Source organism: Mchenga conophoros, linkage group LG1 (assembly GCF_057382185.1).
Source record: "Mchenga conophoros isolate Kocher_MC1m ecotype Shallow Benthic linkage group LG1, M_conophoros_male_GT1.1, whole genome shotgun sequence".
Taxonomy (NCBI): Eukaryota; Metazoa; Chordata; class Actinopteri; order Cichliformes; family Cichlidae; genus Mchenga; species Mchenga conophoros.
In genome coordinates this window covers 31,038,472-31,058,013 of record NC_140526.1, presented here as the reverse complement: position 1 = coordinate 31,058,013, position 19,542 = coordinate 31,038,472, and the positions used below count along the sequence as shown (strand labels likewise).

The following is a 19,542-nucleotide window of genomic DNA, read 5'->3' as shown; positions in this document are numbered from 1 at the left end:
GGAGAGTGAAACAAAGAGAAGATGGGCTGAACAATACAATTCAGCACAACAGTAGGTCAAAGCAAAGGCATCTCCATATAAAACCTCCCACGCTTTGTTCTGTACACTCACATACTTCAGTGTTTTGTTTGTGGCTTTGTCTCTTGGTGTGGAGGTGTGCCATGAGGGATCACAGGGTGGCTTTATGGACTGGTGACAGAATTCTGGGGTAGCAGAGCAGCCTTAATCCAGCTCTTTACACTGTTACTGTGTGCATTTGAGTATTTGCGTACAGGCAGGTACATCAACATTCAGAGCCCATTGGTGGAACACAATGAGTGAGAAAGAGAGCCCATAAAAATTAAGACAAACCATACCAAAAATCCTCAGTAAAGCATTCTACTTTAAATGTTACACGTCACACTATGGTGCATTGTGACAATCTAAAGTTTTTTTGTTGCCTTCATGAAGAACAACTGCAGAACTGCAGCAGCAAACAGGGATGTTAATAAACTTCAGTAACCCACAATTTATTTTTAATAATTTCCTATGAGCAAAACTGCTCTCTGAGCTGAAAGTACACCAAGACAAAGAAAAAAAAAAAAAAAAAAACTTCCCGAACACTCCCCTCAAAACACTGTAGATGCTCACAGCCCAGACATCAGCAGAAAAAGAGGAAATGCATAAGGCGCAGAAAGAAGCTTCCCAAATCTGGCCGCCATACAGTGAAGTGGAATGTAATCGCGAGGGGGAGTGAGAGGCGGGGGCACGCTGTCCTGGAAAACATGGAGTCACATGTCAGCTCACAGTCAGGAAACTGCAACAGCTAAAAACCTCTCAGTACAAACCCAAGCATCCTAAAATGCCTCCTAAAATTCTCTCAGCACAGAAAATTGCAATCTTTAAAGACATTTATAAGCCAACTGATTCAACTGCATGTGACACTGACAGCAGAATGAATAATGGTGCATATGGAAAACCATACTGCACGTCAGAGTCATTGCTGCCATCACTCCACATATGACAAATGTGGCATCTAATGAGAACTGTGCGACTGGCTGCAGCAGTCTTTAATATCCCCACGATGATGAACAGATATTACTGGGACATAACTCTGATGGTGAATGAGACTGTGTCCAAATATTTACTGAACTATGGATCTATTTTTCTTCTGCACACCACCACAGTGGATTAACTCTTTAGGTCTTACAGCCATTTTCAGAGACACAAGTAAATAGGCAACTGACTGACAGGCCTTTCATAGACAGGAGGGTCTGATCTCTCAACTGTGAACTCTCAATATGATGTCTGAACAGACTTCGGTGCAAGTGAGAAGGTCATCATTAGGCTGACCCTGTGCACCGACAAACTCAAGCAAGTTTTTCCTGCTTTACTCTCACTTCCAGCAAGCTCCAGCGGATGTGCACGTCAGAGTTGCCCTGTGTTTAACTTGAATCAGTCATGGAGTAGAAACACAGATGCACACAGTTTTGAAATATACATTTTTTTTTATTTTAGAGCAGCGGTCCCCAACCCCCAGGCCACAGACTGGTACCGGTCCGTAAGTCGTTTGGTACCGGGTCACGAGAGTTGAGGCTCAGGTGGGTAATTTATAGTTTTTTTAATCGGTTTTTATCATTATTTTTCATCATTTTTATCGTTAACTCAGCTTCCGTGTGTCTTTTCTCGTGTGTTATAAATAAATATTTTTTGTTGCCGGTACTGGTTTTATTTTGTTGTATTTATCAGCGACACCGTGAAAATATTGTCGAACATAAACCGGTCCGTGGGGCAAAAGAAGTTGGGGGCCGCTGTTTTAGAGTACTTCACTACTATATTCAGAAGAAACTCTGAAGTCTGTGTACCCCTAAAAGCATTCTCAGCTATAGATTTTTAGTTGAAATCTAAATCCCCCAAAATGCACCATCAGGTATTCTCTCTAATTCAGGCACAGGCTGTAACATAAGCCTTGTGTCAATCAGAAAAAATAAATTCAATCATCTGCACACTGAAGACCTAGAAGACTGAATTCACGGCTCCTCAGATGAACTCCATCAGATGGACTCCATGAATGGCAGTATGCATTACACTGCAGAACTAAGAGGATTACTCGGCCACAGAAATATAAACCTCTCCTCAAGTATTTATAAGCTCAGCAGTCTCTTTACACTAACAGTGCAAACCTGCTGCTAATTGTTACTACACATCAATCACTACTGGTCCGGGCTTCAGCTTTCGCAGTCAGCACGCTGCACGCAGGATGAGAGTGGACGGTTTCAGCAAGAGCGAAAAATGAGAAGCATCGATTACATGTCATCACATTGGGTTTCTTCTTAGGAACTGTTTGCTGTAGGCAAATTGCACAACACTTTGCATGTGCAATCCTGTAGTCAACGATATGGAGCTTAGGTTTCACACAACGGAAAGGTTTACGTTAAAAAATATGAGGAGACTCGATGAAAGAATCAGGTCCTGTCGCATTCCTTATGCTTTACTCGTCATATGATCGTACTGCAGATTTAAACAAATTTATGGCAGTTCAGTTTATTCAGTCATCTGTCTGACAGTCATTTTCAAACAGCAATTCATCTGCCTCAACTTTGAGAGTATGGCCCGTGATTGTTCATTTGAGCTTGGCTTAATATCAAGTATCACTACATTTACAAACTTTCTGTCAATAAATCTGAGCTGTGTACTCGATACTGTCAGCAGTGTTTAAGTTTTAGTTGCTTGTGTACTTGGTAATGGAGATCATCAATTGGATAATTTAGGAATACAAGAAGGGATAAACGGCAACATTCGCCAGGCAAGGTGACAGATTTTGGAAGAAAATTGTAACAACTTCATTACAGCTGTGTTTAACTCACTGGTGTTTGAATCCTAGACCCAGAAAATAAGAAGCAGATGTGTCAAACATAAGGCCCAGGGACCAGAATCGGCACAGAAATTTACACCTTTTCATAAGTAAATAATGATTTTTTTAAAAAACATGGGACCACAGTTCTAAAAAAAAAAAAAAACAAAACAAAAAAAAAAAAAACCTAATTTTTGGGGGGGAAATAACAAAAACATTGGTTTAAAATTACAGGACAGTCAATGAGCAACACATTTATTTTTCACAATGTAAGCACAAAGATTAATTTAATATAATAATGATAATTTAAAAAAAACAAACAAGAAAAAAAAAAAACATACTATTGAAACTGCACTTCTTTTTCAAATTTCAAGATATAATAGGGACTGAATTACAGTTCAACTTCTTTACACTGACAGACAGGGGAGTTTCATTAGTCTGGCCCACAGCTAAAAGTGGGCAAAACAACAGTTTCTATCTACCATCAAACAACAACAACAACAGAAGACTGTATTGCTCAATATCATAGACGGCACAAGACGCCCCTTATGAGTCTGAACAGTGAAGCCAACGTAAAAGTACCTCAAACCTGCATCCTTCTTAAGGCTACTGAGGGTTATACCTGAAGTTAGAAAAAATATCTGGTCTTTTGGGGAAATTTCTGGACCTCAGAAAACACCTTTCTATTGAGTTCATGGACTCAGTCACTTATTTTGAGATTTATACATTTCAGTCATTCTAAGAGTCAGATAGGAGGATTACTCTCCAAACTTGTGACTGACAAGTCATTAGCCAATGAGCCAATTTCACAGCAAGCTCATGAATGTCACATCCAGTTTCAAAAACATCCTCATCTCCAGGCTTCAAAACGGGGCTTCACAAACGAATAGGTGGCGTCACATTAGCTACATCCATCTTTTATGCTCTCTGTGCTAACTACCAGCTGTCAGACAAATAAAGTCTGTGAGATGGGGTGAGATTAGATTGCACAGTACAAAGAGGAGAAACAGAGAAAGCCAAAGATGACGACACCAGTGAAAAAGTCTTGTGAGGAACTTCCAACAAAAAATGAAAATGAGGTCCACTGCAAATTAATATGCTAGATTTGCAATCTTTTTCTGTAAATGTATATCTTTAATAGAAATTAGATGTGAACACCATGGGCACATGGCAATGTGATCAGCTAACCTAGGGCTGTGCGATATGACCAAAATCTCATATCCCGATATAAGACATCTATCGTCCGATAACGATATAAATCACAAAAATGTAACAGTTTCTGTAAATTCTGTGAATCTCGGGCAGCTCGACTTGCGTGAAGTGTTTCCAGCTGCGCGTCATGTAGCTGGAGTCGAGTGTTTTAACCGATGCATGAAACTATACATTTTTAGACATAAGTTGTAACAGCCGCCATTTTCTTTGTGACTATTTATTACACGGCGTGCTGCGGGAAAAAGCCTGTTCTAACGTTTGAGTCTAAGGTCTATTTTTTAGCACCTGGCGGCTCTTTTTTACTTCTCATCCATAAATAATCTGAGATGGTTGTTTGATCCTAGACTCTTCTGGTTCACACAAAGTGTCCTTGGCCAAGAGAATGAACTCCAAATCAACCCCAAAGCATCCACTGGAGAGTGCATATGTTTGATTGGTAAAGAGCCTACAAAGTACAGACTAAAATGTTTTTCAAAAACTGAAGAAGTCACTTGTATGAGTGATAAAATGTTCCTTCCACTAAAAACACAACATCCAGATGAACAGAATTAACTTCCAAGGGTCTTCAAATGGACTAAACTGGTGGTCAGAGTAGAAAAGTGCTAGTACAAGTACCATCCTCCTCACACAGATTCAAATACATTTTTTATTTCCTTACATTAGACTTGAATTGTCAGTATTTGCCTAATAAACCCATTTGAAGCACTACACTTGCACTGCAAATCTATATGCATACTGCTACCTGTTTTGTAGATTATTCTTGGGAAAAAAAACAATACAGGCTGTCTCAAGTGAGGTATTCAAGGGCCAGTTAATCTTCAACTACAGCTTGACAGATTTCTATTGCTGTGCATGTTTGCAAGAAAGACAAAGTTGTACTCTCCAGGTCTGTCATTAGCCACAGCCACAGAGGTGGGACCAAGTCATTGTTTTGCAAGTCTCAAGTAAGTCTCAAGTCTTTATCCTCAAGTCTCAAGTCAAGTCTCAAGTAATGTCAGGCAAGTCAGAGTCGAGTCTCAAGTCACTGGTGTAAAAGTCCGAGTCAAGTCACAAGTCTGAAACTTTGAATTTCAAGTCCTTTCGAGTCTTTAAAAAAAAAAAAAAAACGAAAAAATAATGTTGCAGTTATGCTAAATGTAAATATTAGACCATGTAATTTTAAAATCTGTGTTTTTCTCAACACATGACAAAATAGTGAACTTAGAAAATATACACAAATTGTGAAATTGCACCTCTTTAAAATGCAGCTCAATTAAACCTAGCTCCAAGAATAATTTTCACCGACAGTTCTGAGATAAGCTGCATGTTATTCTTGGATGCGGTTGTAGGACCGGCTTTAAAATCGCATGACAAAAATATCATACACATAAAAAAAAAAAAAAAAAAAAACTGTATCACCAACGTAGCCTGGACAACATTTGCTAGTTAGATGAAGTCAGCTATCTCATCTTAGCATATTTATATGCATATTTATAATCATACGGTTCTTGGAGTGAGTGCACACACTCATGAAGTTTAGTAACTTCCGGTTAGAGCAGGGCGATATGGCCAAAAATATTTATCACGATATATATTTGAAAATTTGCGATAACGATATAACTGACGATATAATTGATGCAAGACAAAATACAACTCCACAACATTACTAGTGCAAAAAGACAACCTTCCTTTTATTTTCACTTAAACAAGAAGCTGGTTTTTATGTACATTAAAGCTATATAAAAATTTAACAGTGCGAATACAAATTCCTTGCTGAAAGTTTAACCAAAAGGCATTTCCAGTAGAAATGGGCTGACATATCCTGAGCATAACCATGTATAATATCCACTGAAGTTAAAAAGAGGTGCTTTGCAACATTAAACTGCAGTGTGCAGTACGTATTTTTCAGACCATAAGGTGCACGGGATTATAAGGCACATTAAGCAAAACAAGGCAGTCAGATAAATCAAACTTTATTAAACTCATTCTTCTTGCTTCCTCCACTTCTGTACCATTGATTCATTAATGTTGAATTCTCTGGCAGCTGCTCTATTCCCATGTTGTTGCAGTATATTAATGACTAACCTCGTATTGTGGATGGATTATCTCAGTTGTTCTCCTGACTGAAGTTTGGTCCGTTTACAGCATCCTGCCATGCGATTGCATTTGTCTCTAACTATCAGGCACGTTAACTTTTATAAGTGGAAAAGTGTTAGTGTTCGTCCTCCAGCTTCACTGTTTATGTCATGCTAACATAGCTGTGTCGCTAGCGATCACGTAGCACATCATTATATACCAGCTAGCCCAACTTCAGTAACCCTACAAACGTCACTGCTGTTTAGTTTCCCGTCTTCATTTATGTTGGAAGTGATAGCAGAGCTGTACGTTTGAATTTATTCAGAAATCTCTCAGTCAGAACATGCTATATCATGCTTGGGTAACTAGCGAAACTAGCGAGCTAACTTCCGCTAGCTTCCTGCTAACTTCTAACTCCGTTAAATGTAATAAATTTTGTTTTCATGGATGCCTGGAAGTTAAACTTCATAGTTACACCTGGTAAAGCAGCAATGCTGATCGTTTTATTAAAGATGAAAGAATTTAGACAGTTTTTAAACTCTCAGTGATGCTGCAGTGTTGTTTGACCTGAAGGTTTACGGAGTTTAGGACCCAGATTACTCCCAGATTTAAGAGCATCTTAGTCCGACAAATACGACAATAACGACGGCCGCTTGCATGTTCTGCAAAAAAATGTGCTTTGTCGTGTATCTGACGGACAAACGCCAAACCAGTTCCACATCACTGAAGTTGCACCATTTTTACAAACCAATTCTGGTTCATTTGTTTCACTCAACAATCGGCCATGTGCGTATGAAAACAAAGGCACTGCGCATGCGCGTTTTACTCCCATTCTATCGCGATATTTCATTTTCCTATCGTTGCCTAACATTATACCGGTATTACCGTGAACGGTATAATATGGCCCAGCCCTACTTCCGGTCACTGCAACAAGCCCAGGTACAGTTTACCGACAGATGGGTGCAGGACCTTGAAACGCACCGTGTCGAACGAAAGACCATCGTACGTATCATAAGTTTACCAGTCTCACAAATCATCGTCATAAATATACATTCGTTAACCGTTTATTAATAGGACCTTTGAGCTCAACGGTAATTAATTAGTAGTGGAAATAATTTCTGGTAGCATCACAGAAATGTAGCAGTGACAATAATATTGTATGCTGTAATCGCACTGGGCAATTAGTGATACAAAAAACCTGTTTTATCCTGTGAATAAAAGCATATGTTTTTGTCAATGTACCATAATAACAGAAGCGAAACGCAATATTGTGTCAGGACAATTCACTATTTATGCACAATAAACAAAGGAGCATAGCGCGACAATTTCTGTTCAGCGACAGACTTGCTTGTAACCTATATCACCAATTATGTTATGAAAATGACGCATTAACTACAACAGCAGACTGACCTTTGTGTAAATGCTTGGAGCAGACTAACCTGTGAGCTGGAGTGTTCTGGGACGTTATATTTGGTCTTTGAATGGCTGCAATCCAGGCCATCCGTCGCATCTTTGTTACTTCGGAAACATGGCTCGAACAATTTCTCTTCAACGACGTAATCCGATAACAACCGATCTCTTTACCCGTCGGCTTCCCGTGGCTGTCATGCGACCGGCTATTGCAGTTAATAATACAACGGCTTCTTGACATTTTTGTGTTTCTTTTTATCGCTGTATAACTGATTTTAATTGAAAGCCTGCGTGCGCTAGTACCGCTTGCCACGAGTTCCCAGAATCCTTTGCGGTTCTACCCGTGAATGACGTCACATTTTCAATCTCTATATAATATGCATGTTAAATTTTATATTTGGGGTAAAATATCAAGTCTTTTCAAGTAAACCGGTTCAAGTCCAATTCAAGTCCCAAGTCATTGGTGTAAAAGTCCAAGTCAAGTCACAAGTCTTAGAACATTTTTTCAAGTCAAGTCTAAAGTCATAAAATTAATGACTCGAGTCTGACTCGAGTCCAAGTCATGTGACTCGAGTCCACACCTCTGCACAGCCATATAGGTAAAGCTCTGTCTACACAGCTCGCCACGTTGGAGCAAAGTCGAAACAGGTGGTCTTATCCACAACACGCTCATATGTAGGTCACATGTCAAGCATTAGCTATCCAGCGCTAGGCTAAGATTGCAGGTGAGGGGAGTGACTTAGCAGAATCACTACAGTAAAGCTAGGGCACATGGTCAGTGAAGAAAAGAGGTCAATCCAATTAGTTAGATCTCAGAGACACAAACATCAGGACTCAATCCAATCCCGTGCCAGTCCTACAATGTCCATCCACTTCCAAGTCTCCAGGCTTATATCATGAAGTTACTTTGTCATTATGACTATGTTAATAGCATCTGACTCACAGCACACAAAGTCATATCTTTTAATTCAGCCAGGGCGGGTCCCATGTTACCATTTGCTTGTAACATATACACTTATAACTTAGAAATGAATCCATATTTGCACTTCTGACTTAAAAATTTAGTGCAAATTTAGAAATTAGCCAGGGTCTTTTTGTATGTTTGTACATTTATGGACCTATGTTACCAAGACACTACAAATGAAAGGGGGGGGGGTTACAACAAGAGACAAACACCAAGTGAAATCCTTGCTTGCATGACAGAAAATAAGGAGTAACAAGTGTGCATCCACATCAAAGGGAAAAGTCAGTGTATCAGTGTACCAGGAAGCTGTATTTCTCAGTCTACATCCCTTAATGATTTAAGCCTCGGGTCAGTGAGCAGGAGTCATGAGGGGAACCAAATCTCCACACTTACTAAAGGCACCGCAACACTTCTTCAGAATCTTTGTTTGGGAGAGTTAATGAGTCATTCACATTACCACAGGCCACTTTCCCAGAGTACAACAATTTATTCTTAGCCTGACAGTGACATTTATCTTCTCACTGGGACGGGCCAGAGGAGATACACAGACCGCTACTGTAGTTCTGGGCCAAGACAGGAAGATGGGGACCAGGAATAAGGAAGATGATGATTTCCCTGTGCATTTCCTGCAATGATGCAATGATAATTTATCATGCACCCAAAAGTCAAATCTTTTCTTTTCTTAAACTTTAATTCACACTGACTTCTTGCCATTTAGACAAAAAAAAATTAATTGGACTTTCCTCAATTTGGCACACACTAAGCCAAAATACCAGAAAATATGCAGTGCAGGACGTGTCTCGCCAGCATGCTCAATACATGACTCCGGAGTGACATCCCTCAAGTTTTCTGCTGCGTTCCAGATGTGTGCAGTGCTGAGTTTCATTACAGCACATCTGGACACGTGGGAAGCGCGATGACCACAAGCCACAGAAATCACGAGAATCCTGCAGCAGAGGTCACCTGCGAGGATTTATGTAACTGAAGTGAGGAGTGGAGCGCTGCTTCTCAATCTTTATGTAAGAGATTTCCCTGATACTCACTGAAACAGGTGGTGCCCCAGAATCTGCTTTTGTAATTAGGAAGGTATGCTAAGATTCACTATTATGGTATGACCTGAATAAACAACATCTAGGTGGCTACAGGCCAACAAAGTCAGCAACAAAAGGAAGCACACAGATCATGTATCCTAGGAGTTTTTGTTTTGTTTTTTGTTTTTAGAACCAGAAGAAATAAAACAGGCACTTTAAATCAATTTTACCATATTCTCACACCTGACAATGTGCGTCATCACCATTTCCTAGAGTCTTCGATTGTCCACACAACCATTAAAGACCTCAAAATACAGAATGACTGTGTCTGGCAGTGTGACTATTACGTCAAACAGAATAAAGCTTTTTCTGTCCATCGATATATACATGTGTGGCACACTGATGCAGGTGTAGTCGGGACAGCAGAACAGCTGGAAAGTCTCATAGCAAGTGCTGACTGTGGTGTGTGAGTGTGTACGTGGCCGACGAAGCACCTGCAAACTCTGGCAAACCGCAGCATAAATAAAGAGGCTGTGTGGGACACAAACAGGCACTTTGTTGGGCTGCTGCAGACGTCTGCTGCTGATGAGCGACTAGATGGGTCAAAAAGTGTAATGAGAGAGAAGACACGATAGTGCGCAACACTACAAATGCCCTAAAAATATAAAAAATAAAAATGTAGTTTACCATCCATAATCTAGTACAGATATATTTACATCTGCACCTCTATAACAATCAGCAAATCTAAATGGATGATGGGTAAAAAGTTCAATCTCAACTTTTGTTTCGGTCCAGCACAAATAACACTAAGAAGTCAAACAAATCACTGTGAGCCCTTTGTAACTGATGTGCTTCTACCAAACCTCTTTGTAACCGCAGGCCTCTCACTGCTACAGCCAGAGTCAGAAGCAGTATCTTTTTTGTGCACACAAGTTGACAAAGCAGGAACGGTATGTACTCCTCTTATCCCAGCCACTAGTAGCAGTCCTGGTGTATACAGTTTCAGGGAAAAATAGGAGCTTGGCACCAGGATGGTGAGATAAACACAAAGTGAAATGTAACAGCTGGAGCTGTTGGCATTCATTGTCCGGCTGAGCAAAAATTCTGCTGTAATAAAGTCTGTGGTTTCTGATTACTGGTTTTCATGTTAAATTTCGTTTCACAAAACTAGCTGAAGAAATAACTTTTAAACACAGATCCCCAAAAAAATGACAGAAAATAGTGCAACTCACTGCTTTCAGTTAACCTAAACCTTATAAAGTTGAGGGAATTTCCTTAAAAGTATAATTTTTTGTGTTCGGCTGCAGGAATGTTTACTGGCGTTTTAGAAAAACAAAGTACATCCCCATCGTTTGTCATTTTCACGCCACAGAAAAACTCATATACTATATATAGCAAAAAAATAAAAATAAAAAAAAAAAAAGAAGGGGGGGAGGGTTAGCCCGTTGCTAGGTGGTTTCCAGGCAACACGATGGAGTCATAATATCTGTCATAGATAAGAACCTTTAGGGGCAGAAGTAGCTGTGTGGAGTTGACGGCCAAAGAAACAAACACACGGATATTCTCTATATCATCACAAAATGCAACGCAATGAATCCTGAAAGTAATGACTGACTATTAAAAGGACAAAAATTGAAAGACCTTAATTTCCTTTTAATTTTAAAACAAATAAGTTATTAAATATTGCCTTTAGTTACTTGGTATAACATGTTGTCATTTTAGGCAACGGTTTGGTCCTACCTAAATGAGTCAGATTTTACTCTTGTCTCACTGATTGAAGAGACTCACTGAAGAGAAACTGTTTATATGTAAACATGGGAACACGAAAATGTCTTGATAAGTTTTTCTGTGTATAAATGTGTTCACATAAAAATAATCATATGTATATATGAGATGTGTTACATTTCATATATACATATATACATTTTCAGAAGTTTTTTTACTTTCATCGGTGCTTATATTTGGGCTGATTTATTATTTATTTTAATCAATATTGAGGTCTCAATTAATTAACACATCTACTCTAACAAAACCTTTAAATGTAGAAATTTCAGATATTCAAAATTCCTTAAAACCTACCATACAGATTACTGACAAAAAGAAGTGGACAAAAATTTATAGATTTGAAAAACACAACCTTTTCTACAATATCACACTTAAATTTTAACCTCCTAGGACCTGGCATCTGCATATGTGGACACCACATTTTGGGTTATTTAGACCAAAATACTCAATTTTGCTCTACAAGGGCCTGATATCCACTTACAAGGATATTATACTGCTACTGTTCTATCAAAATTTTAAATGAATATATGTGGCTCTCATTTTTCTTAAAAACAAAAAGGTAAAAAAAAATAAATCTGGTAATTCTCTGTTTTTACATTCATCGGGCCCCAGTATGCCCAAATATCAAAGAGAAATAAAAAATGCATGCAGTGGAAGAGTTTGGGTCTTAGGAGGTTAAAAGCCCACTAAACATTTGTTCCACTAGCTTCTCAGATGACAAAATGTGAATTGTAAAGTAACATGGATATGAGATATTTCCTGGTAAGTTGGTGTTATGAGATGACAATTAGAAAGATTACAGAGGGCGGAGGAAGGATGTGATTCGCTGGACGAGATAAGAAACGTATCTTACTAAGTAGTGCAGGTAATCTGTCCACCTTTATTATTTTATACATCCAATCAAAGGTAATTGAGCCACTGAGAATAGCCACATGATACAGAAAAGACAACAGAAAAGGTTTACTGATTTGAGATGATTGCAAATATGATGTGTGATGAATCCCACACCATTGGAAAAAACAAAAAGACATGAGCTTACTTTTTGACAACTTTAACTAAAGTCCAGTGAGTATCAGTTGAAAAACACCTTACATGTTACTCGATCAGGAATACAGCCCATGGGCCAATCCCACTGTATAAGCAACCAAACTGGCCAGTATTACACTGTTGACCGTCGTTTAACCTGAATAAAACACACAGCACTGTAACTTTATACTTAACAGCAGGATAGTGCACATGAATGGTGCTCAATCATTCCCATTTCTCTTCTTTTTTTTCCAACTTCACAGTCTGAAGAAAACATTTTCAGGGCACAGTAAATCTCACTCAACCCCGCCCAGTTTAGGAGAAGCTGTAATACATACTAATCTACTCTGTATTAGTGGGGGCTCTGGGAAGATTGCATTAAATATGCGAGTGCAGAAGTGTACTGAGGTAGCAGTAAAAGAGATGCTGAGCGGTAAAACTGTTGACCTGGGATGACTCACAGTGGAGTTGTTTCTTTTGGCTGGGAACACAGAGGAGCACAACAGGAGCTCCTGCACTCGCTTGTCCACAGAGGTCTGGCAAAACCAGCAGCAGTGCCCTGGAGCTCAGGCGCCTTAAAGCGTCCCTGAAGCACTTTACTTGCATACACACCATTAGCTGTGTTCCTTCAGTGATGCCCTGTGACATCTCCTTGGTCTCAGAGCGCTGATAATGTTCAGTCAGAGAGGTCGGTTTGAGGTAACCCCAGCAATCTCCCTCTTGACCCTCAGCAGACAGCTGAGCTCATATTAAACTCACTTTTGACAAGTGCAAGTCAAATAACCATGACTCCTTGGTTCTTTCAGGCATTTAGTCTCTGAAACAGAACTGTCTTGTATCAATATCATGAAAAGACCAATCATAGATCCGACTTGCTTTACTGTATAAACATTGTACAGGTATCCTTCAGATTTTTTAAGAAGTCAATTCTAAAGAGGACGTGACAGAGATGGAACATGTGGAAACCATAAGGAAAAAGATATAAACAGTAATATGCTGAAACAGTTAAAAAGCAATAATGCTGTTTAACTGGAGGTGTTAAGCCTATCTGACATTTTTATACCTACTTCAGACATCATTCCCCTAAAGCCCTGATAGGTTTACATTTGGATTAAAAGCTTGTTTGGGAGTTAAACTACAGATGACATTTGACCACCAGTAACCAACAGTACAGCCAAAGTACAGATACATTTTTGAAAAAGAAAAGAAAGAAAGGAAGATTGATCCTCAGCATTCATCTACCCAGGATGCATTGGACACAAAAGCTGAGAGGAAAGGTAAAACTATTATGTAGCACTTGCTGACCTCAGTTTTGTGCACTAACCCATCATTACTGATGAGTACCCCTGAACAAATGTAGAACAAGCAGACAAGAGCTAATAGGCTTTAATTAGAGCTGGGCGATAGAACGATAACGATATGTATCGCGATATAACTTTTACTCGATAGAGAAATTAAGCTATCGCGATAGACCTCGCCGCTCTTGTCCTCTTAAAAAAAAAAAAAAAAAAAAAAAAGGTCGGCCGATCCAAATTCAGTAGCGCAGAGCTGAACCAATCACAGCTGCAGCATCACGTCGCGTGACTTGCTACGTACAGCACAAGTGCCAAGCCGCACGTGTGTTTGTTTGGGAAGCAGCCAGCGCATAATGGAGGAAATGAGTGTGCCGACTAGAAAAATCAACCGAGTGTGACCGAAGAGAAAACAGATGATGGTTCCAATGCCGGAGAGATTGTCGAACGGAAGAGCCATAGAAGTTCCGTAGTGTGAAGGTATTTCGGCTATTTCAAGTCTGACAAAAAACAGAGTAGCGTGCACTGTAAATTGTGCCGAAAGTCTGGAAATACAATAAACTGGTGCATGCGTCACACTGTGCGCCACGTTATTGTTTCGGTGAAATGAATTTCTACAATACTGTTACTGTTAATTCTACTCTCTGCAGTGTTTAAATGCTTACATATACACACAGTTACTGTCCCTCCACACATACGACTCGGTTCTGCTTCTATGCCGCAGCTTTGTTTACTTTTTCCCACCGAGGCTTCTAGACTTCTGATTGGCCAACATTTCTGCACGGTTAGGAATCTAGCGCCACCTGCTGCTTTGGCATGTTCATAGCAGCGTTTTCCTTCATTTCTCCCTTTACGTGTGGACGGGATTATTTTTTTAAAACGAAAACGGAAAATCTCCGTTTTCAAAAATACCCGTGTACGCGTGGACGTAGCCTCAGTCTCTGACTGGAAGCGCTAATTCGTCATTCGGCTTTTGTCAGACTAAAGTAACTGTTAAAACTGTTAGAAAAGCTAAGCTATACAACAAGGAGAGATTGAGAATTTCCTTTTAGTTCTCAGTTTATTTGATATTGACAAAAGTTAGTCAGTTTTGTCTGTTCTTCTGTAAAACAAACTAAGATTTATTTTTAGAATTAATATTTTGTTTCTAAGTGGAATTGACAATTTAGTCTGTTTCGTTTGTTCTATTTTGAAACTTAAACGCTTTAGCGGCTGCCTTTTGTGTAGTTTGCAATATTTGCCTTTATTTATCTGAAAAAGTCTCATGTTCCTTAAGTACATCTACCCTGTTGAACTTATTATGGGAAATAAATATTTAAAAACAAGCTGCTGATTATTTCACATTTTACTTGTGAGCAACGGCACATTTAAATCTTACAAATATAGTTATTTGGCTTATATCGTGATAGATATCGTTATCGCCTGAAATGAAAAAAACATATCGTGATATGAAAAAATCTCATATCGCCCAGCTCTAGCTTTAATATAATATTTCACCTTCACCCAGAGCAAATCATGTAACACTGAATTTGTAAAACAGGTGGTCAAAACTTCCATACCATACACAGTGCCACCATGGAGACAAAGAGGAAGACACACCAAACTATTTCAAACAGCGAATTTCTATACGCAATTAAACAGGAATTTAAGGCTTACTGTCAACTCAGTCATGGCGCAAGAAGGTAAAAAAACGTCAGGAATGACAGACAGCAGATAAGCACAAAATCAACACTAGGTGAAGCATTTGTCCCATTTCATGCATGCTTGTCTTGAGATCTTCAATCTCTCGGGTCAAATGAAGTCCAAAGCTGTCGAGGGCAGTGTGAGTAAAATACATTTATTCCCCCTTCAACGTCTAACCGAAATTTGAAGGCTGTCATAGCTCTTAACTGCCTTCATTTTAAAGGTTATTTACAATGAACCAAAACACAAGCTGTGTTTATCTAACTGGAATAACATGTCCTCACAGAGTGTGTTTTCATCTCCTTCTCAGTTATATTAATTGAAACAGTTGAGGGACAGAGCTTGTCATGATCTTAACACATAACTGCAGCTGCTGGCTGGTTTCCAGACCAACCCCCTTTGTAAGTGATATCCTGTATCACGAGTTTAAAAAAGAAAATGAAAAAAAACAAAACTGTCTAGCTCGGGGTGGTTTTGTCCTTCAACTGACAGTCAGTAGAAAATGTCGGTGTGCTCTGCCTTGTATAGTATTCATTTACTTTAGCGTGGCGCCTGAGCACTGTCCTGGTCTTTTAAATGAGTCATTGCTAAATGACCTGGCCCAAGTGTGAGGGGAAATGACTACGTTTTTACTTTTGTCAGAGTAAATGAAAGCAACAGTTACCACCACTAAAAAACACATTGCAAGGAAATTAAAGTCACTCACCGGCAAACACTTTTCTTACTTGATGGTCTGTAAACCTGTGATCTGTGTTAGCAAAGCGCTCTATACTGCTCATACAAGCAATCATACACGTTACCACTCTGAATTGCCGTAATCCACCACATTATCTTAGATTTGTATTTGACAAACCACCACGTGTGGTCCCACATAACACAACAAGGTGCTGATCATTTTATTTTTTCCATTGTTATTTTTCAAATCATTAGACTCTATTAAAAAAAAACTTTCCACTTGAATTTGCTTGTTTGGTGTTTCTTAAACCTAAATTCTGATTAACACTGGCATGACATAAGAAAAACTGGATTTCCCTCCATACCAGCTTAAACCAGAATCATTATAATGGAGACATTTGGCAGTCACAAAATCCTGAACTGAGGTCTGTGGAAATATTCTGTCACTACAAAGATTATGGGAGCAGAGGGATAACTTCCAGGAGGAAAACAAAAAAACCCCAAAACTTTTTATAACTTTATTTGGGGTAAAAGCAGCAAATGTTTCAAAAGCTTTTTAATGAAATTTTATTGTTGAGTTAATTGAGGTTACTACCTCAAAATAGATGCTCAACAAAGAGCTGCTGAGTGTCAAGAAAAAGGCTTCCAGAAGACTCTGTTTAAATTTTCTAAACAGATTACCAAAACTGTAAATTATCCATCACATATTTGGGAGTGTGAAGGAAAGGTCAGTCAAGAAATTGAAAGAATAATCAAAAGAGGTTAGGTGTGCAACTAAAAATACCTAAATTGCAACCCAACTTCCAAAGAGATGTGGCCTTTTACAGTCGGTCACAAAGAGATGAGGAGCAGATGCAGTGGCGCTCCTGAAGAAGCACAAACAGACTGATAACCACCAAACCAACAGGCAGTGTTAAGGTAAACGTCAAGTTTACGTTCAAAATTCTTTACATTAAGCTGATAGCACATTAACACCAACAGAAGTTATAACTCTAACATGGATTTTATTTCCACAACAAAAAAAATCATGTGCTTGTGTTTTTTCTTAAAACACAAGCTTAAAAGAAATGAGATAAATTATCCCTTTGAGGAGACTTTGTTTGATGTTCCTTCCGCCCTTCCTTCAGCCTCTTTGCAGTAGCGCCGCACCTACAGTCTCTGCATTAATCACCAGCAGGCAGATATGCAATCTTACTGTGCAAACAATTAAAGGCTGCTCCTCTGCACTTAAAACTATTCACTCACGTTGCCGTGTTGTGGATTAACTCAACATGCTTACACATTAACCCCAGAGTCGCACAAATGAATGGCATTCCTTAGAGCTTCCTTGCTTAAACACAGGGTAATGAATGTGGTGTAGAGCTACTTGTTGCATGACTTGTTGTTTTGCTCGTCACCTTTGAAGTTGGCTTCTAATCTACTACTGTCAATTTGACTTCGCTTTGATAGCGATGGAAACAAATTACCATGTGGGGAGAGACTTTAAAAATACGCACAATGCTTAACAAATTTATTCGACCACCACCCAAAGTAAGGTTTATGCCACAGCAGGCTTAGATTAAGAGTGATGCTAATTACAAAACTATTTTTTATGTTTATGTAATGGTTCATCTAACAGCATGCGCAAGCACTTCAATCAAAATTATCTTGCTTTACTGATCCATTGTATCTATACATGTACCCGATGTGTGCGATTATAAATTATTATAAACCTCAATTTATATTTTTTTATTCATTCTCCACTTACATTTGTTTCATGTGTCACGTTCGGGGTACATCACCTGTACGTAAGGGTCACCAAAATTGAACTTTGTCAAAGACGGCACTGAACACGGCATCAAGAATCTGAAAAGGTCCCGCGGGCCTCATATTTTTAATGCTAAAATTTAATTTCTATTGTTTTTCATGATTTTCAAATTTACCTTTTTACAAAACAAGCTTAAAAAAAAAAAAAAAAAAAAAAAAAAAAGCAAAGCGCACAAATATCTTTTGATTAACTTGTCAATCTACAGTTGTTAACAGAAACATCAATATTATGCTTCAATTTCTGACTTGCTTCTAATTTTCTAAAAATATAAGCATTTTCTTGTTTTTATGATACATGACCTAATGTATTTGTTAAGCACTGTATAAAGAGGGGTCATAATCTATTATGCCCTATCATAATATTTTAATTCAAGTTATTTGACAGACAATTTAACAAGGTCATACAGTCAAGCTGGTTATACTGCGATGAGGAAATACTAAAATATGTCAGGAAACACTGCTCTGAACATTTTGAGTGTAAACAGCAGGTGATCAGGCAATGTGACAATGAGTAATACGACCTCTCATTAAAAGTGGACATGGTAACCGTTAAATATTACCTACAGACGTTCTTCTCCCAGTTTCAGCTAAAGTCAAAGTCAACCAGGCTGCTCTATTAACCAGAGCCATCAAGTTTTTAGGTGAGTAAAAGTTACGTTTTAAGTCGTCAGTTCAAGGATGAGAGAATCTCGGAGAATCAATTTAAACTACAAAGCTAACAGAGATATGATCAGGAGAGCTGAGATCTGTATGCAAAACAGGTATTTAATAACACACTTCAACTGCAGTGTTATAGCAGCTTTTTTAAAATAGTTTTATGACATAATCAAAAAATTGTACGATGACGTCTGATCTTCTTGGGTGGGGGGGGATTAGGTCTCAAATGATCCATTTTGTACTTCTTCTACAAACCAGCACTCCTTCTAATGGCCATTAGAAAGAGTGCTGACTCTAAAAAGAAGTGTGATTGTATAGATGTGCATGAGAAAAAGTCCCAATGCTCGACTGATTTATGATCTCAGTTAAACACTTTCCTTAGGAGAGTGTGGTCGCAAATGCAGGTTTTAAGTATTACAGACATCAAATTGATGTTCATTATAACAAAATTCCCATTAGGGCTGTTCGATATAACGATATATATCGGATAATGATATCAAAACATCTATAGTTTCATACGACGCCATCGTTTGTTTTGTGGTGTCGCAAAATAAACTGTTTACTGCAATATTTTTTCATCATTTTGATGGTCCCTAGTAGTGGCCTAATAATTTGTTAAAGTTCTGTCTTTCTCTTATATTTAATATGACCACACTACTGACGGACAAGCGCCTGTTTTTACACGTTGTCGTTAGCAACCACAACGGTAAAACAATGGCGTGGCTCCGCCGTCCGCTTGTTTGTTTTGCATATTAACCTTTCACAAAAGCTCAAGATCCTGTTGAGACTTTTCAAAATAAACTAAATTGTGAAAGAGTATGCAGACTGTTTACAGATGAGAAGCGTTAGGTGCTAAAAATAAACCTTAGACTCAAACGTTGGAACAGGCTTTCTAGAGCACGCCGTGTAATAAGTACAAAGAAAACGGCGGCCGTTACAACTTATGTCTAAAAATGTATAGCTTCATGCATCGGTTAAAATGGGGCGACCGTGGCTCAGGGGTTGGGAAGCGTATCTGTAACCGGAAGGTCGCCGGTTCGATCCCCGGGCTCTCTGTCCTGGTCGTTGTGTCCTTGGGCAAGACACTTTACCCTACTTGCCTACTGGTGTTGG

At 38.8% G+C, this 19,542-nt stretch overlaps 1 protein-coding gene across 8 annotated transcripts in view; it reads right to left on the bottom strand.

The window, feature by feature from the left end:
• Positions 1-19,542, bottom strand: part of myo9aa (myosin IXAa) — a 100,318-nt gene that overhangs the window by 58,282 nt on the left and 22,494 nt on the right. The window lies entirely within an intron of this gene.